Source organism: Oxyura jamaicensis, chromosome 1, assembly GCF_011077185.1.
Source record: "Oxyura jamaicensis isolate SHBP4307 breed ruddy duck chromosome 1, BPBGC_Ojam_1.0, whole genome shotgun sequence".
Taxonomy (NCBI): domain Eukaryota; kingdom Metazoa; phylum Chordata; class Aves; order Anseriformes; family Anatidae; genus Oxyura; species Oxyura jamaicensis.
Window position 1 is genome coordinate 7,935,118 of NC_048893.1, and position 19,609 is coordinate 7,954,726.

Sequence of the window (19,609 nt, forward strand, 5' to 3'; positions counted from 1 at the left end):
AGCAATAATTATTCCATAGGAATTTAAAACTCTGCTCTGAACTGCATCCTACCTATCACAATGATAATTTTACCAAATCTAGGGATTAAACCAGTGGAACGTTTTGTTGATGATAATGAAATGAATATGGAAAATCAGGAATAGAATCAGGCCTCCCTTTTGGATGCCTTAAAACAGCAGAAATCAAAGGCAGCTATGGAACAACCTGTCTTTGAATTACTCCATTTATTTTATGGGCATATGAGACACATGTAGACAAGCAGAGTCTGTGTATCTCTGTGTACAGAACTTACAAAAACAACAGGTTGGTACTGTAGGAACAAACTGTTTAAAAAAAAAAAAAAAAAAAAAACTAGATAAAAATAAGTAAAGCCAGCTTTTGATGAATTAAACAAAACAAACAACAACAAAAAAAGTATTTAGATTCTACACTGTACACGAAGACCACCCATCTGACATGAATGGTAGGTGAAGATGAAGTTCTGATGCCATGGGTAACGCGGTGGAAACTCCAATATATTCCTCTGGACTTCTTTGATTCTGCTGTTATTTCATGGGAGCAACAGCTGGGGTCTGTTCTGCAACTGAGTCACCATCTGAAGACTTTCAATCTGAGCTCTTCACTAAAGGAAACAGTTTTTGAAAGAGCCCCAGTGTGTCTTGTCTGGAAGGGTCTGATACTATCTGTGCCATGTGTTGAATGGCTCTCAGCCTGTGGGCAGAAAGGCTCTTCCTTGGGCAGCCACAGAAGGAAATGTGCTGGGGAGAAGGGTTTGGTGTGGGAGTGGGTTAGTCCAGGAGAGAATTTCTCTCTTAGGAAGTGGTGTGCAGCATGCGAAAGCTGGAGAACCACCGATGTAGCACATTCCATGGACAAACAAAAATAAATGCAAAAGCAAATGTATCCCTGGAAGCTTTGCACATGGGCTTCCTATAAAAGTCCAGCAACCCCTAGCACTGGGCCACTTTTCTCCTCATCAGAGAGTGTGGCAAGTTAAAAAAAAAATAAATAAATAACAACTCTCAGTCTACTACCCAGTGACCTTCCCTGGCAGCAACATGCAATGGGAATAAGGTGAGAGAGGACCTGAGGCTGCTTTAGACTTTATGATCTGGACCAGCACCTGTGCAGGGTGAGTGGAATATTAGGGTGAGATGCTCCTGTTGCAAACGCATAGGAGATCCTGCAAGAGCAGGCTAGGTCTGTGGTCCAGATGAAAGTGCCACGAGTGCAGGGTCCCCGTGTGCCCGATCTCAGCGCGTTGGGCACACCGTCCGTGGGCGCTCTGCTCTGCTTTTCACGGAGCAAAATACCTCCCCGAATACCTCCCGTTGGCCGGGGCTGTGCCTGGCTCCAGGAGCAGCAGAAGTGGGTGTGAGGCTGGGCTGGCTGACACACACCCACACGCACACATAGCCACACACACACACACACACACACACACACACACACAAACACACACACGCCAAGCAGCCCATTTGCTGAAGGGGTGTGCATGTGCGTGCGAGGGAGTGGAAAGGGGTGGCGGGGATGGAGGAAGGGAAGCCAGGGGAAAGTCTGACACTCGGCGCAGAAGGAGCGAGACCCTCCGTCGCCGCCGGCGCCGCCGGGGAGGAGCTCGACTCTCTCGCAACGCCTCCCAAAACCCAGCCACCGGACCCGGCCCCGCACCGGGCTCACCCCGCACCTAGTCGCCGCTCCGGCTCCCCGGCAGGTACCAGGCGGCCCCCGCGGGACCCCCGCCACTTTGCGCCGCGCTTTGCCTCTGAGGAAAGGGGTGGTGATGGTGGGGAAAAGTGCATGGGGTCTCTCTCCCTCCTCCCCCCCCCCCCCCCCCCCCCCCCCCCCACACACACACATCCGTGCTCGTCCCTCCACCCCGGGGGCCACCTGCCCGGCTGTCATCCAGCAGCTGGGAGGCGCAGCTGGGATGTGGGGCATCCCCCGGCTCTGCCCGGGAGAGCAAGCAGAAATGGGGTTTGGGGGTCGGGGAGAGGAGGTTGCAGTTTTGGGGAGCGGGGGTTGAAGGCTGTGGGGCAGGGTGCGGTGCGGAGGGAGGGAGAGGGTTGGGTCCCGCAGCACCGACATCCTTCTGCTTCGTGTAGGTTTCTGGGGGCGATGCAAAGGGCAGGGTGGGAATAGGTGGCTCGTGCATCAGCCAAACTGTTGCTTGCTGGAGGGGTGGCAAAATCCCTTCTTTCCCGCAGAGTCCTCCAACTCTGCCGTGAGCGCAGCTCTACTGGATGTGTCCATCACTTGGAGCAGCAGAGCACCTGGCTGGCCTAGGGTGCTCTGTGGAATGAGATTATTCTTCTTTGGCACTGACAACTCCTCTTTCTCTTTGTGCAATAACACAGAGGGGGGTAAAGATCCTTGTTTTGCAGTGAATATTACAAAACTAAAGTTGTTGCTGCTGCCCGAGTGCTTTAGGTAATTGGTGACTGTACTGAAGAATCGCAAAGCAGATACCTATGTTTCCTCAAAAAATAAAATAAAATAAAATAAAAATCCCATTGGTTTGAAATGGCAATGCTTGTCCAAGAACAATAGAGATCAATGGGGCAATGTGACCATCAGCAGAGAGCACTTGGCTGAGAAAGCAACAGCTCAAGCCTGCATCTGTGGCTCTTACAGAGGTCATGAAGATGCAGAGTACAACTTTTGTAAGGATTTTAGCATGCCACTTTCTCTTTTTTACTACTTAATTTTTGCTGATCTATGTAATAGCTAAAGTGATTTGATTTTGCTCTTAACCATTAGTATGTGATTTACTATAATGTGCAATATTTTAATAGCGTTTTTCAAACTCTCATTAGTATAGTTGATGTGACTTTCATCTGCCTTTTAGTTAGCTCATTTAGCTTACTACAGGCCTGATCCATAAAAGTACTGGTCATCATTTCCTTCAAGGTGTGTAGGGGCCAAGGTCATTCCCAACTATCTTTCTGAACTATCTTTCTGAAGAGGAATTTGGATATTTTAAACCATAATTATGGTCTTCCTGCCAGACAGAGGTACTCAAATTTTGAAGATGTCATACCTCTTCTTTCTTAAAGTTTCCAAAACAAGTCCTGCTTGGCCTTGATCAGGCAGAGCAGCTTGACTTCACTTTTATTTGAACTTTATTTTGGCTTGGACATCCAGACTAGCCTGAGATCCAGGAACTAAATTTACTTTCCTTCTTCTTGCCACTGGATCAGTCCAACAGGGGTTCTCAGGGTTGGGTGAACAGAGCTGTAGGTGCAGTGCTGAAGCACAGAGATGTGCCTCCAGACCGGGCAGAGAGCTTGGATCCCAGGTCTCCTGCAGACTGTATGAAGGATCTGCCCATGGCATGCTTTAACCAGAAATGGAAATAGCAACTTCACTAGAACCCTCTGCCATGTCTCAAAAGATAAGAATGTCTGCTCACAGGACAGTCATCCCAGGAAGACAGAAGTGCCTTCAGTACTTCTAAGTAAAGTGAATAAATCCGAGAAAGATGGCTGGGCAGGTAGCTGCAGTCAAAGTCCCTTGAAAAGCAATACTTGCTTTAGAGCCCCTTCTCAAGCACCAACCTCCACCTGCTTCTCTGCAGCTGTTGTGCTGACAGCCTATTGTAAATAAGCTAGAATATAAAATGGAAATTCACATTGTTCACTGTGAAAGAGCCTTTTAAAGTGTTTGAGGATACTGCATTGTTACTACTTAGAGATTCAATAATGATAATCAAGCAAATCAGAACTGTAAGCACCAGCACATTATGAAAAGCCAAGCCAAAAAATGAAACACTCCCCCAAAATCCTGCCCTTACTTTGGTCCTATCAGGAGAGGAGAGGTATGCTCAGCATCTTTTTCCCTGTTCTATCACAGAACAAGTGGAGGTGTAACTGTCCCACAAAGTCACGATCTTTATGGTTTAATTTGCAGAAGGTAATAATCACTGGGAGTTGCTCTGTGAGCATGCTGTCAGCTTAGGGTGGTAAAAATAATGATGTATTACTGGATTCTTTTTTAATCTTTGTTTGATGTTTACTCTGCTTTTATTTTTTTGCTGTTAAAAATAGAGAAATTGTGATTTCAGGCATCTCTTCACAATGCACCACTGGAATGATAGACATCCCGTTTACCTGAGGCTCTGGAGAGGGTGATTCATCAGCCAGTAATCAGCTGAATTCCCAGCACATACCGGCATTTCTTTGGCTAAAACCCCTAGTGCTGGAATTGGCCACCCTGCCACCTCCATAGTCTTTGAGGTTTCCTACATGAGGGAATCCTTTGGTGCTGGTTACGCAGGATTTCCCACCGCTTTCTCCTGGCAAGGCAGCCTGTGGGACAGCCAGAGCTATATTTGGCCCATTGTCTTTTTAACACGGGGAAAATGCTTAAGGGGCATGCTGAGTGTCGTTAAATCAAATAGATGCGGTGAACGTGTGATATGTTTGTTTTCCTTGCTTTCTGGACTTTTTCCAACTGCAAACAAGCAACAGAGAAGCTCAGAGCAAAGCCATGCCTGAGAGATATGCAGTGTGGTGGCTGTATTTAAACTATGAGCGAAACAAATTTTTGCTCCATGGGTGTGCTATTTTCATCTTTTTTATACTACTGCCTCTCTGTCATACTTAACACAATCTCCCCCCACCCCAATATTTCTGTCTGGGTTTCATGTATTTTATAAACTAAACAATGGCAATGAGTCAGTGCTTAAATTATCACTATATAAATCTTTAGCCCTTTTATTTTCCCCTCTCTATCGCTCTGTATTCAGAAAGACACCTCTCTGGTATTGTTATTTTTCACATCCTAGAGGCATGCTGAGTGAACATCCATGTGTTATCTGGCAGTGGGTGATAAAAACAAACAAAAAAAGGAAAAAAAAAAAAAAAAAAAAAAGCCCTCATCTACTCTCCCCAGTTTAGATGGATTCAACGTCACATGGAGGGGATCCAGGATGAGTCAGAGAGCAGTACTGTTGTCCAAAATTCCAGTTTGTGTTACAGCTGGGAGGCAGCATTTAGCATCATGTGGATTTATTTTCTTTTAACGGGAACTCCAAAATAATTTATGGAAGTCATATAGCCTAATGAGCAGAACAGATAACAGTAAGCCAAGAAGAACCTGGATTCCCATCTGGGTTGAATCATTGACTCAATTTGACTATCAGTGTGATGGGTGTGGTTTTAAAGCCTAGAACATTATATTGACCTTAACTAAATCATTGTACTTCCCTGCAGCATAACTGGAAAATGTGATTAAGGTTCAGAGCTCTTCTGGTACCTAAAAGTTTTCTGAATAGTCAGCTTCACTGCACAGACCAAGCACACTGCATTACAGGCATTTATCTGCAACCTTAATTTGCAGGGGCATTCCTAAACGGTTTGGGGTACATATGGCTAAGGATAAATTTGTGCTGTGGATCTTCTGTGTACGTGGGGACCTGTAACTTGTGAGGACATTCTGCATTGCATGAATTTTACACTGTATATTGCTTTCAGTAACACATATCCCTTTTGAACGTTTTTTTTTTTTTTTCTTTTTTTCTTTTTTTTTTTTTCTTCCTTTGTTACTGTAAACACAAAGAAGAGTCACGTGAGTTTTGTCTTTTGATGTGGTCATTTTAAAGCTAAACAAATATCCAGAATTAAACTGTTTCCAATCTAGTTGGTCAGTGAATCAGGAGCCTTGCAGGAAGCAGATGTTATGCAAGAGAAAAGAGACTAAAAATTACTGTAACATCTGAGCACACTCCGATTATATGCTCTTTTCCTTGTTGTTGTTTTGTTATTTATTTTCTTTCTGAGAGGAGGAGGAGGGAAGATACCCATTTTCCTGGAATGTCTCCTTCCAAAACTCCTGAAGACACTGCAGCCCTGAGTCTGATCTCATCTTGCGTCAGCATAACTCAAGACTACATACACTGGAAACAAAAAGCCTAGGATTAACTGAAAATTATACAAAACTAAAGCTGTCATGAAATGAAAGACTTGTGCCTGTTCACAGTTAATCTGTATTTAGTGACTTCAAGGGATTTAAGCATGTGTTTAAAGACAGACTGCTGTGTAAATGCTTTCTTGAAAGAAGTACTTTCCTAAAGTCTAAATCTAGAGTGAGATCAAGTCTTTTAAAAGTTAAGTGCAGTCCTGAGGGCTGATGTGGCCAAATATTCCAGCATAATCTTGGCTAGAATTTTAACATTTTGAACAGCTAGATCTAATGGTATGTGCCTACCTAGCTTGTTATATTCCCCTGGAATTTATCAATGACACACTCCATATAATTGTGGTTACTTTTTGTCTGTTTAAAATCCTTTTTTGGTTTTGCAAGGGAAAGACTGCAAAGAGGGAGAATGTAAAAAATTCTTTCTCAACCCAAACCAAAAAAACTTGACTTTTTTTTTTTTTTTTTTTCCCTTCCACAATGAAGAATTAAAACAATGTCTGTTGCTCTCGTGCTTAATGTCAGAATCTCTGCTAAATAATAGTAAGAAGAAATATGATGAATTTTTCATATGGAACTTATTCCCTGTAATTTTATAATGCACATATGTGAGGTTTTATGAAGACTTAGGCTTTAGAAGAGTATAATAAAGAAAACTGTGTTTGTAACATCCTTTGGAATCAAAACAGCTGAACAGCTACAGTTAAGAGAGTAAATAAAATGAAGAGGCAATGACAAATAACAAAGGACTGTTCCAAATGCAGTTTCTTTTCTCCAAGATTTGCAGAAAAAAAGAAACAAACAAACAAACAAACAGCCTTGGCTATAAGGTTACACGCCCATTTTTCTGACTTTCTTTACAGTCTGTGCCATTGCAAGGTGTACAAGTTGTAACATTCTTATATCCAATCTCTGACTTCTGAAAGACATGCTCCACCTGCATATAAAATACCACTTATTTATTTATTTATTTATTTATTTTAAGGCAGGTGCCTGAGAACCTTTATTAAGGACATAAATAAATCTTTAAAGCTACTAAGCTACTAGAGTATGTTCTACTTACAGTGTGATTGTGTATTGTACCTCTGAAGATCTGTTGTTGTTTAAGGAGAGTTGGGGACAAATTATTTGCACCTGTTTTCTGAATTTCTTAATTTTTTTTTTTTTTTTTTTTTTTTTTTTTGTCACACCGAAAAGGACTGTGGTGGTTTTACTCGAGTGGGCAGCCGAGTTTCACCATGACAGGAAGTGCAGATAAAGTAGGTGCATAAAGTAATGATTTATTACTTCTGTTAGTTGCAAAGCAGTGTACCTTTTCTCATTCAGAGAAGGTCATAATAATTTATTAGTAATATTGCAGTAATATTGCTCCCAGTCCACAGTGAAGGTCCCTGTCAGTAATGTAATGAAGGTCCTCTTGTGTTGAGCACTAGTGATGTATCTAATTAAACAAACAAACAAAACCACTTACAACCGAAATGTAGGGCAAGAGTCAGCAAGCACAAAAGACTGAGGTGAGGGTTCCTCAAGAAAACAAGTAACAAAAACTGTTTTATTTGGTAGAATAAACAGAGATCTCAGCCTGTTTTTCTGTTGTTGAATAGAATAAGCATCAGGGCAAAGTTGAATTTATAATGGCATTATGAGATCCCCTATTGTGAAAGATAAATAGCAAATTTGGCCTAATGCCTCAATAAATTAATTACATTGAATTAACCTGACTTTTGGTTCCAGTGACCTCCTTGGTTTAACAGATTAATTTCTGAACAATGCAGCTTCAAAGAATCCAGTTTATTTTGGGGAGATATATTATAGAGAAGTTAGAGGATTTTTTAGAGGCACAAAGTCTCCACATGAACAAATCTGGAATTCTTGGATCCATTGAGCCATGTAATACTTTGAGTTAGAGACTCTAAGCCTTTGTGTTTCAACTGTAGCAGAACTTGTCTTCAAAAGAAAAAAAAAAATCTACTAGAAATACTAAGAAAAAAAAATCTAACAGGAAGGAGAAAACTTTTTTTTTTTTTTTTTTTTTTTTTAATCTGTGGAACAGGCATAACAGACATGCCTTTTTTTTTTTTCTGGTTTTCACATATCTGAGCACATTAATAGTACAGACAGTTGGTGTCATTTGCTAAAAGCAAAAATATTGTAAGTCATTTATCTGTAGGAAAAGGCCTATTCGAAGAACATAAATCCAAGCATAAAACTGAGTTAATAAAAGCAGATATATCTATTACCTGTTTTCCTCCACTAAAACTGAAATGTAATACTATTTTTAGGTAACAATTTTTTTTTTTTTTTTTTTTTTTTTTTTTTGTCAATGGTTCTTTTAAATCTGTGTGTGTTCATTTCAGAGTTATAATTAAATAAAATACAATTCCTGAATGGGATCCTGCAAAAATCCCAAAATCCTGCAAAAATGAGTGAGGGGTTTTGTAATGGTCATGTTAATTATCAAAAAACTATCCAAAAAGAGGTGGGCTTTAATTTAACAACAACAACAACAAGTACTTTACATGTCCCGTTGTTGGGATATATTCTGGAGCTGAGAGTCAAACTTCTGCTGCAGCCTGGAGAAGTGGAGAGTGTCCTTGGGAATGATGGTATCAGAGAACAATCAATGTGTTGAAAAAAAAATATATTAAAAAATTAAAAAGTTATAGCAAGCTGCATCTTCAGTTGGTGTAAATTAGAGATGCATAATTGAAATTAATGGAGTGGTTTAGTGGTTTGTAATAGCTAAAGGCTGTCCTATCTCTTCAGAAGGACTGAGTAGCTCTAAAAGCTGAAAAAGGACATCAGAAATGCCTTCTTTTATCTGAGGTGGCACAGAAGTGCAGAATTTCCAGTGCATGCCTGAGCAGTGGTGTTGCTTGTGCTTGAGAGTGGGCTTTCTCAACTCTTGTGGGTATCGATGGCTTAACAGAAAGGGTCCGTGGCTTGACATGGTGGTTAGAGCATCATCTATCAAGGATTTATATTTCTGGACCTTCTCCAATTAATATTTTGGAAATAGGTGGAACTACAGATCAAATATTATGCTGTGATCATGAGCTGAAGCTCCTGTGTCCTTTTCTTCCCGTGCCTTTGCTACAATTCATTCATTTCCTTAAAGGCAACACAAGCACCAATAAGAAATTATTACAGTGATTTATTTCCTCAACCATGCTTAAAATCAATGCTGGATACTTACTGTATGGATGAATTTGGTTCTTGATAATGACAACTTTTCTTTTTTGATGTTGTTGTTATTTTTGGTAACGACAACTTTTCTTTATTTGTTGCTGTTGTACATTGACATGTAAGGATGAAAAATAAACTTAGGCACAAAACACTGTTGAAAGCTCAAATGGCAGTTTCTGCAGTTTTTCACAGCCTAAGAGAAAAACAGGAGTTACATGCAGCAAACAGTACAGGGAGCTTGTCTCTCTTAATCCCAAACATCTGTTTTGAAAGCTAAAAAAATACAAATAAAAAAATAGCAGAATGAAATTGTCATATTCAGTTTACCATCCAAGGTGAGGTTTTGCTTGTTTTATCCCAGCTTTTCCATTGCCCTGGGCCTGTGCTAGAGGCCAGTATGTCCTGTGGTACAGCTTCATTCCTCCTAGCTGGAATTGTCTGTCCTCACCTCTTTGCTGCAGCAGGTCTCCAGGTGGTTTCGAGGCATATGACATCCTGCTCCAACCTCCAAACTCTTCTCCCCTCTGAAATTTCATCTCCTTCCTGCTCCAGTTTAACATGCTCTAGTGGCTTAGTATAAAACTCCCAGCAGGATACACAGTTAATTCCCAGAAATGGCTCTGACATGGTGAAAAAAATTCACACCCTGAGAATACTCTGCTCAGTAGCAATCTTGCCTGTGTGGTGTTAACAGATTTCAGATTTCAGGTCTTGTGTCAGGTTTTTGTGACTGGTAAAAATGTCTTTGTTTGTGATAGCATTTATGCCATTGATATCACAGGCACAGCTGTTCTGCTGTTGGTCAGTGCTGAAATATGGATAGCAATTTTCTTAGTACAGACAGGCTGTATTTTTATTTTTGTCCTAGGTTATCAACCTGTTTTAATGGAACTAAAATCTGCCTTAATAAGTGATGTTAAAAACAAAACAAACACCTTTCCATCCTTTCTGTCTTTTCTTTCCTCCCCTCCTTCCTTTCCCTTCCACTTAAGTGATGTGAGAAGAACATTTTGGAAAGTGTTTGAATTCATTATGTTTTGCTTTCCATTCAGGAATTCACATGACACAATGCAAAGTGGTATATGACACCTCCAAGATAAACTATTAGACTGTCTATAAACTGTTGCAGTCATCTTCATAAGTGAAATGGCAAGTGCAGCCGGAATAACTGGGACACAGTGACTTCGTTTACAAGTAGCATTGTTATCTGTGGTACAAGCGTCAGCAGAGAATAACATGGTCAATTGTAATGTCATAGGGGAAATCTCACAAGGCCTTGCAGTAGGCAACGTAATATTCCTACTGTCTGTTTTAATTCTTTTCTCAGCAAAATAGTATTTTGATGCTTGGAAGGAATGACCCATTTTAAATTTGTACTGTCTCTCTTCATTCATCTTTGAGCCACATGGGAGAAGAGGTGTGACCACAAGTGGTTAAAAGTTGAAAAGATATTGCCATAGGATGGAGAAATCCATGACTGACATCTGTGGAAACAAAGATTTTTCCATAGATCTACCAGGAGCCCTGAGGTTGTTACATTCAGATGGGTCGTTGCTTCAGTCATTGCCTCCTGCGTTTTCTTCTAGATCTGTAACTTTTTTCCAAGTAGTTTTCTTGGATCCCACTGATGACTTGTAGTCTGAGCTTCAGATATATCACATTATGGAAAGCGTTCCAGGCTTAACATGCATATATGCCACCACTCAGAAAGAAAACTCAGCGATACTGTGGAGGCAGCAGCAATCACTCAGAGCTCTTCTTTTTGCATATGCTCAAGTTGAAGATGTGGTCTCCGTCCTGCGTGTTTTTTGTTTGTTTGTTTGTTTGTTTGTTTTTTCTTGTGTATCTGTCATTTCTACCTCCTGCTTTTCTCTTAGGCTGGCAGAAAGTCCCAAAATAGGCATTTGAGTTTTTGGCAGTGTTTGTTGCCTAAGTATTATCTATTCCCTACAGAGATATGGTGGTGATTTGTATGCAGTTTTGAAGCAGTGTGTTCCTGTTGTGGTTCACATAATGTAGTTTGGGAACTCTGATGCAGAACAAACATGTTTCCTTGTTCTGAAACTGGCTGGTTGGACAAAATTTTCTCATGTTGGTGTAGGAGGTTTATTGTTTTCAATTTCAGAAGACAAGTGCGGCAATACAGTAGAAAGGATGTTGCAGAATCTCATGTGCTTGATGTCCCCAGATACTGAATCCTACCTGGAAAATAAGTGCTAGTTCATAAACAATCTACTGGATCAAATATAAAGACAAATGTGTAAAATTCTTCAGTCTGTTTAATATAGGAGTTGGTTATATTTCGCTCTAATAATATTGTCTAGAGAACTATTTACAATTATTTGAACATCTTACTTGAAAGAGGCATGATATTTTTACCTGTATGTTTCCCACAAGCTATGCTTATAATTTCTAAAAACAAACAAACAAACAAACAAAAAGACAAGAACATGACTTTCATGATAATTCAAAGTTGATATAGTATTTTTTTCACTAACTACAGTTCAAGGTTGCTGTCCTGGGAAGGAAGAACTACACTTGTGATGTACCAGAAATTGTTCTACCATGTTGTTTGTTTGGATAGTGTGAGGCCGTCAACTTTGCTTTTCTGTTTCACTGTACTGAAATAATTAAAAAATAAAAATAAAAATCGGCTATAAAATGAAGAGAGACTATTTTAGAAATCAACATTTTACCAAAGTGCAAGTCTCAGAGGGGTCGGGGACATGCTTAGCCTTCAACATTTTTCCCCAGGATTATTCTAAGAAACACGTATCACCCAGTACTGAAGCCTGCTCTGGTCTGATAAGGTTTGTTCACATGCGGAAGTAAAAATGCTGTTAAACTAAAGCGGCAGTATACTACATGTATCTGCTTCAAACTAACTCTCTGCATGATCTGTCACAGGGTACATGTCCCAAGTCTTCACTCAATATGAAGTAAGCTGATTTCTAATTAAAAGCCTTCAAATATGTAATTGCAGAGTAGTCTGTATGCTGCTAATTGGTATCATCATATGTTTGGACTCTCTCTTGTTGACAAGACCTAAATGGGTTGGTTATTTGTAAACATGTAACAAACAATATTTGTGTACTGTACTGTGATACAGAGTGCCCAGATGCTACATTTCAGAACAGGACTCTGTGCTCATTGAAGTGAATAGACTAATTTCACTGATTTTAGTAAAAGCTCCAACGTTATGTTCGTGTTTTTACTTGTTTCACAATAATACCTAAAAATCCAACCTGGATTTTTTTTTCCCCATTCTACTATTCTTGGTATTAACATTTAAGGTTTGCTTAGAGAAGAGCAATAAAAATGAAAAATGAGACACTGAGTCAGGTTTGATTTAAGAGGAAAAGTTAAAGGATTTGAGTGTACATAGTTTGCTTGAGTTTGACAAAAAAGAAGACATGACTTTAAGTACTTCAGAAGTTTAATTCCAAAAACAGCAGAGGATTTGCTTAATGTTAAGGACATTCCAAAGGTTAGGATAACAGCTCAGGAGACTTAGGGTTAATTCCATGACATACATCCTTAGGCAAGTCATTTCTGCTTAGATCCTAGCAAATTCCTAAAGACATCCAACTGTCACTTCTTTGTCATCATCTTTGGATGTTAGTCAGATGATACTGAAAAGCACCTAATTTAGACAATTAACTTTTTAAAAACCTTTGTGTGTCTGGATCTTGACCTCTACCTGCCTCGCATATATATATCTGTAAATGGATAAAATCTACCCTGTAATAAAAAAACAGAGCGAGAATAATGGGTTCGGAAAATAAGGGTGATCAGAAGATGTAAAAATGGGAGTCATGTAGATATAACAAGCAAAGAAACTAATTAAGATGGTATTTATTTCCCTTCTCTGTATTCAGTACAGTGATGAGGTGCTCCAAAGGCCAATGCACCCTATTTGGGTACAGTATCTCAGGTGGGAGATGAATTCACCCCAGCAGTGCCTGTCTCCATTCTTTCTGGAGGGATCCAAGACAACACATGAGTTTTAGGTGGTTGAAATGAGCCAAGATGAATGTTATATTAAGAATAAAAAGATCAAATAGAATCAACTCAGCCTGATTTTGAGGGGGGGAAATGTTTTTGAGTATATCTGCTGAAATATTCTTTTACAAGAATTACAGAAACCACCTCAAAGAAGTTATATTTTCCTTCTCTTATATCTCATAAAACAATTCAGGAAGTCTTTTAAGAAAAACTAACTACACAATGGAGTTCCCACTTGTCCAATTTCTGGTATGCAGTCCTTGTGCAAACTAGAAACAGACCAAAAGTGTTATGGTGAATGTGCTACGAATGAATATTGTATAAAGTTAGATCTGTATGTCCCAGGTTACCTAACACTACATTTGAAAATCAAGGCCTTTATAACTAAAAAGGAGCTGAGCAATTTAGGAAATCTATCCCTAATGTCTCATGCTTTAATACAGCATCCTTATGCTAGCTGGAAATATCTCTAGGTGGTAGCTAGTAGGAAATAGCTACCTTTTAGAAAATGATACTCAGAGAATATACAGTTATGGGCAACATGAGTTTAAAGAAAAAGAAATATGTAGAAAAATGAGAATTATTCAGAGGAGAGCTACAAAAAATCTGGAAGCTTCTATCACAGCTTCTGGAGGTCCATGTGCAAATAATTTGTAAGATGCTGGGGCTCTGTGGAAAAGTTGAACAATATATATTCATGATGGAGATCAATACGACCCAGCTGAGGTCCCTGTTAACCGATGCAATTGCACATGTTTGCATTTCAAAGGAAGAAGAGCTATTTGTTTTATTCTGCTGTAGGCAGTGCTCGGCAATAGAGGAGTCCTCCCTAGTGCTATTACTTTTGTTACCCTGCAGGACAGCAACATCTCTTTGTGACTAGTTTACTCTTTTTGGTTTGCATTCTTCAAAGAAAAGTCCTGCTTTCATGCTTTGTCCCTCTTGTTTTGGTAGCTCCCACCTCCTTACACAGCTGGACTCTTATTTCCCTCACAACTACTTGTTGCTTGCCTACTTCATTGTCTTTGCAGGGAAGGAAGGGAAAGAGAGCATCCCCTTGCTATTCAACCCCTTATCTTCTGGCTCATCTTTTGATGAAGAGGCATTGGTAAAGTGAGCAATTGGACCCTCCAAACAACAAGGATATGGTGTAGAGAGCCTGTGCTTACATCTGGGCTAGCCTTATGGTTGAGAATGTCTCAAACATGCTGTATGTAGAAGAACAAATTGTGTTTGCAGATGTTTGTTTGTATTGTTTTTCCTTGACCTTGCAGACTCAGTACCTATTGCTAATCAGAGAACAGCTGTTGTTAGGACTTGGGGGTATGAGGTTTGCACAAGGTATCTAATCACTGTGGAGTTCTTGTCTGGGTATGGAAAAAGCCTAGCTCAGATCAGGATGTGAATTTTATGATTCTATGATTCTATGAAATAAGAACTCCCTCACTGAAGATGAGTAGTTGGAATACAAGGCTCTGAGCTTAAAGCCTACTGCAAATGTTTGGCCATATTTAACCTCAACAAGACTCAGGCAGTAAGGTGTATGGGAGATGTACCTACATCTGGCTCCCCATAGAGCCTGGGTATGGACATTGTTACTGTATGCTCTTACTTGTTCCCACTTCAGAAACTCAGATTTCTGAGGCACTTTCTGAACTTAAGGCATAAGGGAGTTAGACATAAGGGAGTAGTTAAGACATAAGGGAGTAAAGGTGGAGATTATGTGAATTGCACTAAGACCAGTTTATTGCTGGGTTCTTTCAATACCCCGAAGTCCTAATTCTTCATGTGAGTGACTCCAGACCTGTGAAATCACAACACCTGCTTTATGCTGTAATTCAGGGGTTTTGAGTTATCCTCTCTAGGTACCTAGAACATAGAGAAACAGAGAGAAAGCAGACTACAGTAACAGGAATGTCACATTGCTTATATATAGCTAAGTAGCTGCTGTGCTTTGCTTGTTACTTTCATTATTAATAACTTTCTCATCTTTTGCTCCCTCTGACTATTTTATCCATCTGTTGTCATTCATCAGGCATTTAGACCACAAACTACAAGGGCAAAGGGCTCTTGTATCCCCTTCACAGTATCTGCAACACTATGGGGTACTGCCCCTGACTGGGGCCTCTAGGCACTATCCCAGTATAAACAATACATAAAAATAGATCAGCAAAGTAACATCCATCAAGAAAACCACACAAAGACCTAAACAGTGTTTTACTATTGAATTGCTCTATTGTCTCATGTGTGGTTCATGCAATAGCTTACTGTAGTTTTCACAGTTAGAAACAGAAGACCGATCACACATAGCCTTATATCAATGGGCTATGTGTGGGGAGCTTGGGGGAGATCTATAATTACTAAAATAGGGAAGTGTGCCAAAGACGATTTACAAGTATGGGGAAGAATGCATCTTTTGTGATATTCAGGATTTTATCAGGTTTTTTTTGGAGGTTTTCCAAGATTAATAATAGAAAACAGCCAAAAATTTTAAAGTGAAGCAATCAAACCAACCTTCAGCTGCAGCAATAGCTGCAATAGCCCAAGGGTTTGCAGTAGCTTCCGCTCTTGACACAGTGCTGATTGTTTATGCCGCAACAGGTAGGATCACATTAAGCAAATCAATTTATACCAGTGATGCAGACAGCTTTTGAGGTGTATAAAGGCAGTACCTAATATAAATGGATATGAATAATATTGCTACTTGTATTTGAAACCCTTGTTGCCAAGCTCATCCACTCTCAGAGCCTTGCTAGACTACAATATGTCCAAATAGCGTGAGTTAAAGCTCCCCTGGAAAAAGTTATCAAGTATGTTAGGGAACATATATCACAGGAATGATGTATTACTATCCTCACTTAGCTTTGAGTCATGAACATACAGTGATTTGCTGTTGCATAGTTGTAGATTATTATTCCTTGCAGTGGATTTGATGGGATTGCTTAGGGGGGTTGCCTAAATGCCTAAGTCCACGCCACTGAAGATATTGTGATGGTAGAACTTATAGCACCAGTTCTCAGATGCTTTGTGAGAGAAATTGATTCCAGTGTTGCTCTCCACTTTCAGTGTAAACAGGCTTCAGTGCAAGTACATTTCTACTGGGATCATGACTCCAGTTTGGCTCAGAGCTCCATGTCTGTTTGGCAACCCCAACTGAGGGCTCCAAGAAGCAAGCTGGGAGTATCTAAACTAAGATGGTCATATAGGTTCTTCATGTAATCATCAGAGAGGCAGATATTTCAGATTCCTGTCCAAGAAGTCTAAAGTGGCTGAGAGGAATCAGCTCCTGAAGTGCCTTTTTTTCCCCCTAATGATTGGTCTCTAAATGCCAACTAGATGAACTTACACTTAGTTTTTTAAAAGACTAAATTTAGGATGGAGAAATCACAGTATTTTTAAAAATCATTTTAAATGCTTTTTCAGGCAAAGATATTGAAATATTAATGGCAGCAAGAACTTGGAAAGAAGCATCTCTGAAAACAAACACTAGTCAAAAGGATTGAAGTTCATTTAGGTTCCAGTGTTTAGAAGCAGTGAGCTGGTGTGAACCTCTTAATTGTCAATGCAGAAGCCTGTCTCAGTGCCAGAGGGTTTAGACACATAACCTCTGCACTGTGTTTTTGTTGTCTTTTTTTTTTTTTTTTTTTTTTTTTAATTTTTCTCTCTCCCCTTCATCATTGGAGAAACATGCTGTTGCAAACTTGGATCACAAGTTGCATCTCTGGTTTCTGACGCTGAACCAGAATGGGCTTCAAAGGTGTTAGATGCTGGAACTGTTGTTCACCAACAGTGCTGCAGGAGTGTATGATATTTAGCAAGGAAAACCACATAGGATTTGATTTTGGAATCATCATTGACATGACTGTTGAGCATCTGCATAGCTGTTTGTTGTGAAAGGAGCATAACAGCTTTCTGGGTGCTTTCATGTCACATCACAAATGACATTAATATGTAAATCAAAGAGATTGTAATTAAAGAGACTGAAGCATTTCCCTGGACTTCAAAGAGTTAGAGCCTATTAATTCCAGAACCGTGTCTACAAGAGCCTATTAATTCCAGAACCGTGTCTACAGGAACAATGTACACATACAGAAAACAAATAGAAACTTTCTTATTTACCTGCTTTACATTGAACCTGTGCTAAACTTTTATGGTTAAGCTGGATCCGTGGTAGCAATTTTTCTGCTGTCTTGTTGGAAGAGGAAGAGGGAGACTTCTCTGTGGCATCCTGTCATTTATTTCTGTTAGATTGCTGGAGGTCCAGCCGCCTCAGAGGTGAAAACACTGAGAACTGTGCAAATCAAGTTCCGGGCTCTTTCTATAAAATCAAACAAACATGTAGCTCCTGATTTCAGAGTGTCTTACTAAACAAATTCCTTTGGTTCTGCAGAAGAATTTATAAATGGATGTAGGGAGACAGAGCGTCCTTGGTTTCCACAGATCCAAACTAACCAATAGAAAGAAAAGAAAAAAAGTCTCTTTCATTGGTCTCAGGAAGAGTTAGGCAAATAACTTGAGCAGCAAGAGAAGAGATAAGTAGTTGCGCAATCTTCATTCATATCATTCACACTCACATGTTGGGAAAAGAATTTGCAGTACAAACTGGGCTCAAAATTAAAAGAGAAGCATCCCCAAGGCTTTTGGAATAGGACAAAGAAAAGAAGCTGCAGAAGATCCACTCTCATGAATTGCTAAACATAACAAGCAGTTGGATGGCAGAATGGACGTTCTTTGCCATAAAACATTTCCTGTAACTCTTTCTTCCAAGATCCATGCTGATTACTTATTTGTTTCAGTTTTTCTTTCTCATGAATTTATTTGACTAAAAATAAAAATAACAATTAGGTGTCTCATCTTCTGAATATGTCAAGAAGATAGTAGCAATAATTTTGCTAGTTTCTTAAGTGTGATCAGTTATTAGTCTCTTATTGTGAGCATGTGGTGGAAGAGAACAAGGGATTTATTACTCATTCTTGTCTGTAGCCCTACAAGCTGAAAATTTTAATAACTGCTTCAGCTGTCACAGAATCACAGAATGCTTGAGGTTGGAAGGGGCCTCTGAAGGCTGTCTGGTCCTACCCACTACTCAAGCAGGGCCACTGACAGCAGGTTGCCTGAGATCATGTTCTGCTGGCTTTTGAATATCTTCAGGGAGGGATATGCCACAGCCTCTCGGTCTGGTCATTGTAAGCTTTTCATCCTCAGTTCTGCAGATCTATTTCCAGCAAGTACAGCAGCACTGCTTTTAAGGTGTCTAAAATAAACCAGCCAATGTTGATTGTACCACAGAGCGTCTCCATGAACAGGTTCTCTGGCAGAAGGGAAGATGTGGTGGCATGGTATGAGGGCCATGATAAGTACTGGACTCCAGAAGTGCCACCGTCACAGTGCTGTCCTCATGGGTTTTATCTCCTTTTTGTCATTTTTGATGTCCATATAACAAGGAAGGTGAACTAAGGACATCTGTGTAGAAGTCAGTGGACGCTTGCTCTAAAGGCAGGCCCCTGGGCAGGATCTCATAGGAGGACACTTGTATGCATTATAGTGAGTATCAGCTTTTTTTTTTTTTTTTTTTAAGCTTGTCAAAGCTTTTCTGAAAACAGAGGTTTTTAGTGGCTATAAAAAGCAGCTGATGTTTTAGCCTATCACTGCCTTTTTAAAAACAGAGTTAAATTTCAAAGATTTCACCTGTAATTTAGCTGTCTACTCCCTCACAAAACCTAGAACCCATTTCCCTTTTTAAATTTCTATGTGATGGCCATGTTCACCTGATTCTGGCACGTGTTCATACTGAGGAATATTTTGTGCTCTTTTTACCACCTCTCATTTTCTTCCACAGAAATTACACAATGAAAGGCAGTATTTTTCAAGTGCCAAAACTTGATGGGAGCCTTTGCTGGCTCTGTCACTCACTAGCTGTCTTTTCTGATGGCTTTAGTGGCATGTTTCCCTTTTGGGTGCAGGGACTCAGGCAGACTTCAAGAGACACAGATGTGTTACATCTGTATTTGCAAGTTAAACAAGGCCAAAAAGATGATGTTTGCCTGCAATAGCCTGTGATGTTTGTTAGCGTGCTCAGTTTCACTCTCGTCAATTAACAATTTTCCAAACTGGGGGTATATAGAGAGCTCCCAGGAGGCAATGTGGATGAGACCACTCTGTCCTGAAGGGAAAAAGAGTTTAGTTGTATGGACAGAAGCTGTGCCAGGCTGCACTGTCTCAGGACCTGCAAATGGTGTCTGTCACATTTTATTTATTGATACAGATAGCCTTGGGGTCTGGAAGCTCGTCAGAGCTGCTCTGGGTTGACTGTACAACTGTTGTAGTTGCACGTGTTTTTCCTCCACTCACTTGTTGTTTGTTTTGTCTTTGTAGATGTAAGCCCACCAGGGAAGGCATTGACACTTGCTCTTTATTCATGGAGTTTGTAGTACCATGTGGCCCTGACTGCCATAGATTTCAGTGCAAATAAAGGCAGCTGAATCTGGTCTTTCCTGTTTT

General features: G+C 40.0%; 1 protein-coding gene across 2 annotated transcripts in view; it reads left to right on the forward strand.

The window, feature by feature from the left end:
• Positions 1-1,457: 1,457 nt before the first annotated feature.
• The window catches only part of SEMA3D (semaphorin 3D), a 142,991-nt gene continuing 124,839 nt past the window's right edge, over positions 1,458-19,609 (forward strand). For both annotated transcript variants that reach the window (XM_035334552.1, XM_035334562.1), the window contains exon 1: positions 1,458-1,715. The gene's annotated coding sequence lies outside the window, so the exon portion shown is untranslated. The remainder of the gene's footprint in view (positions 1,716-19,609) is intronic.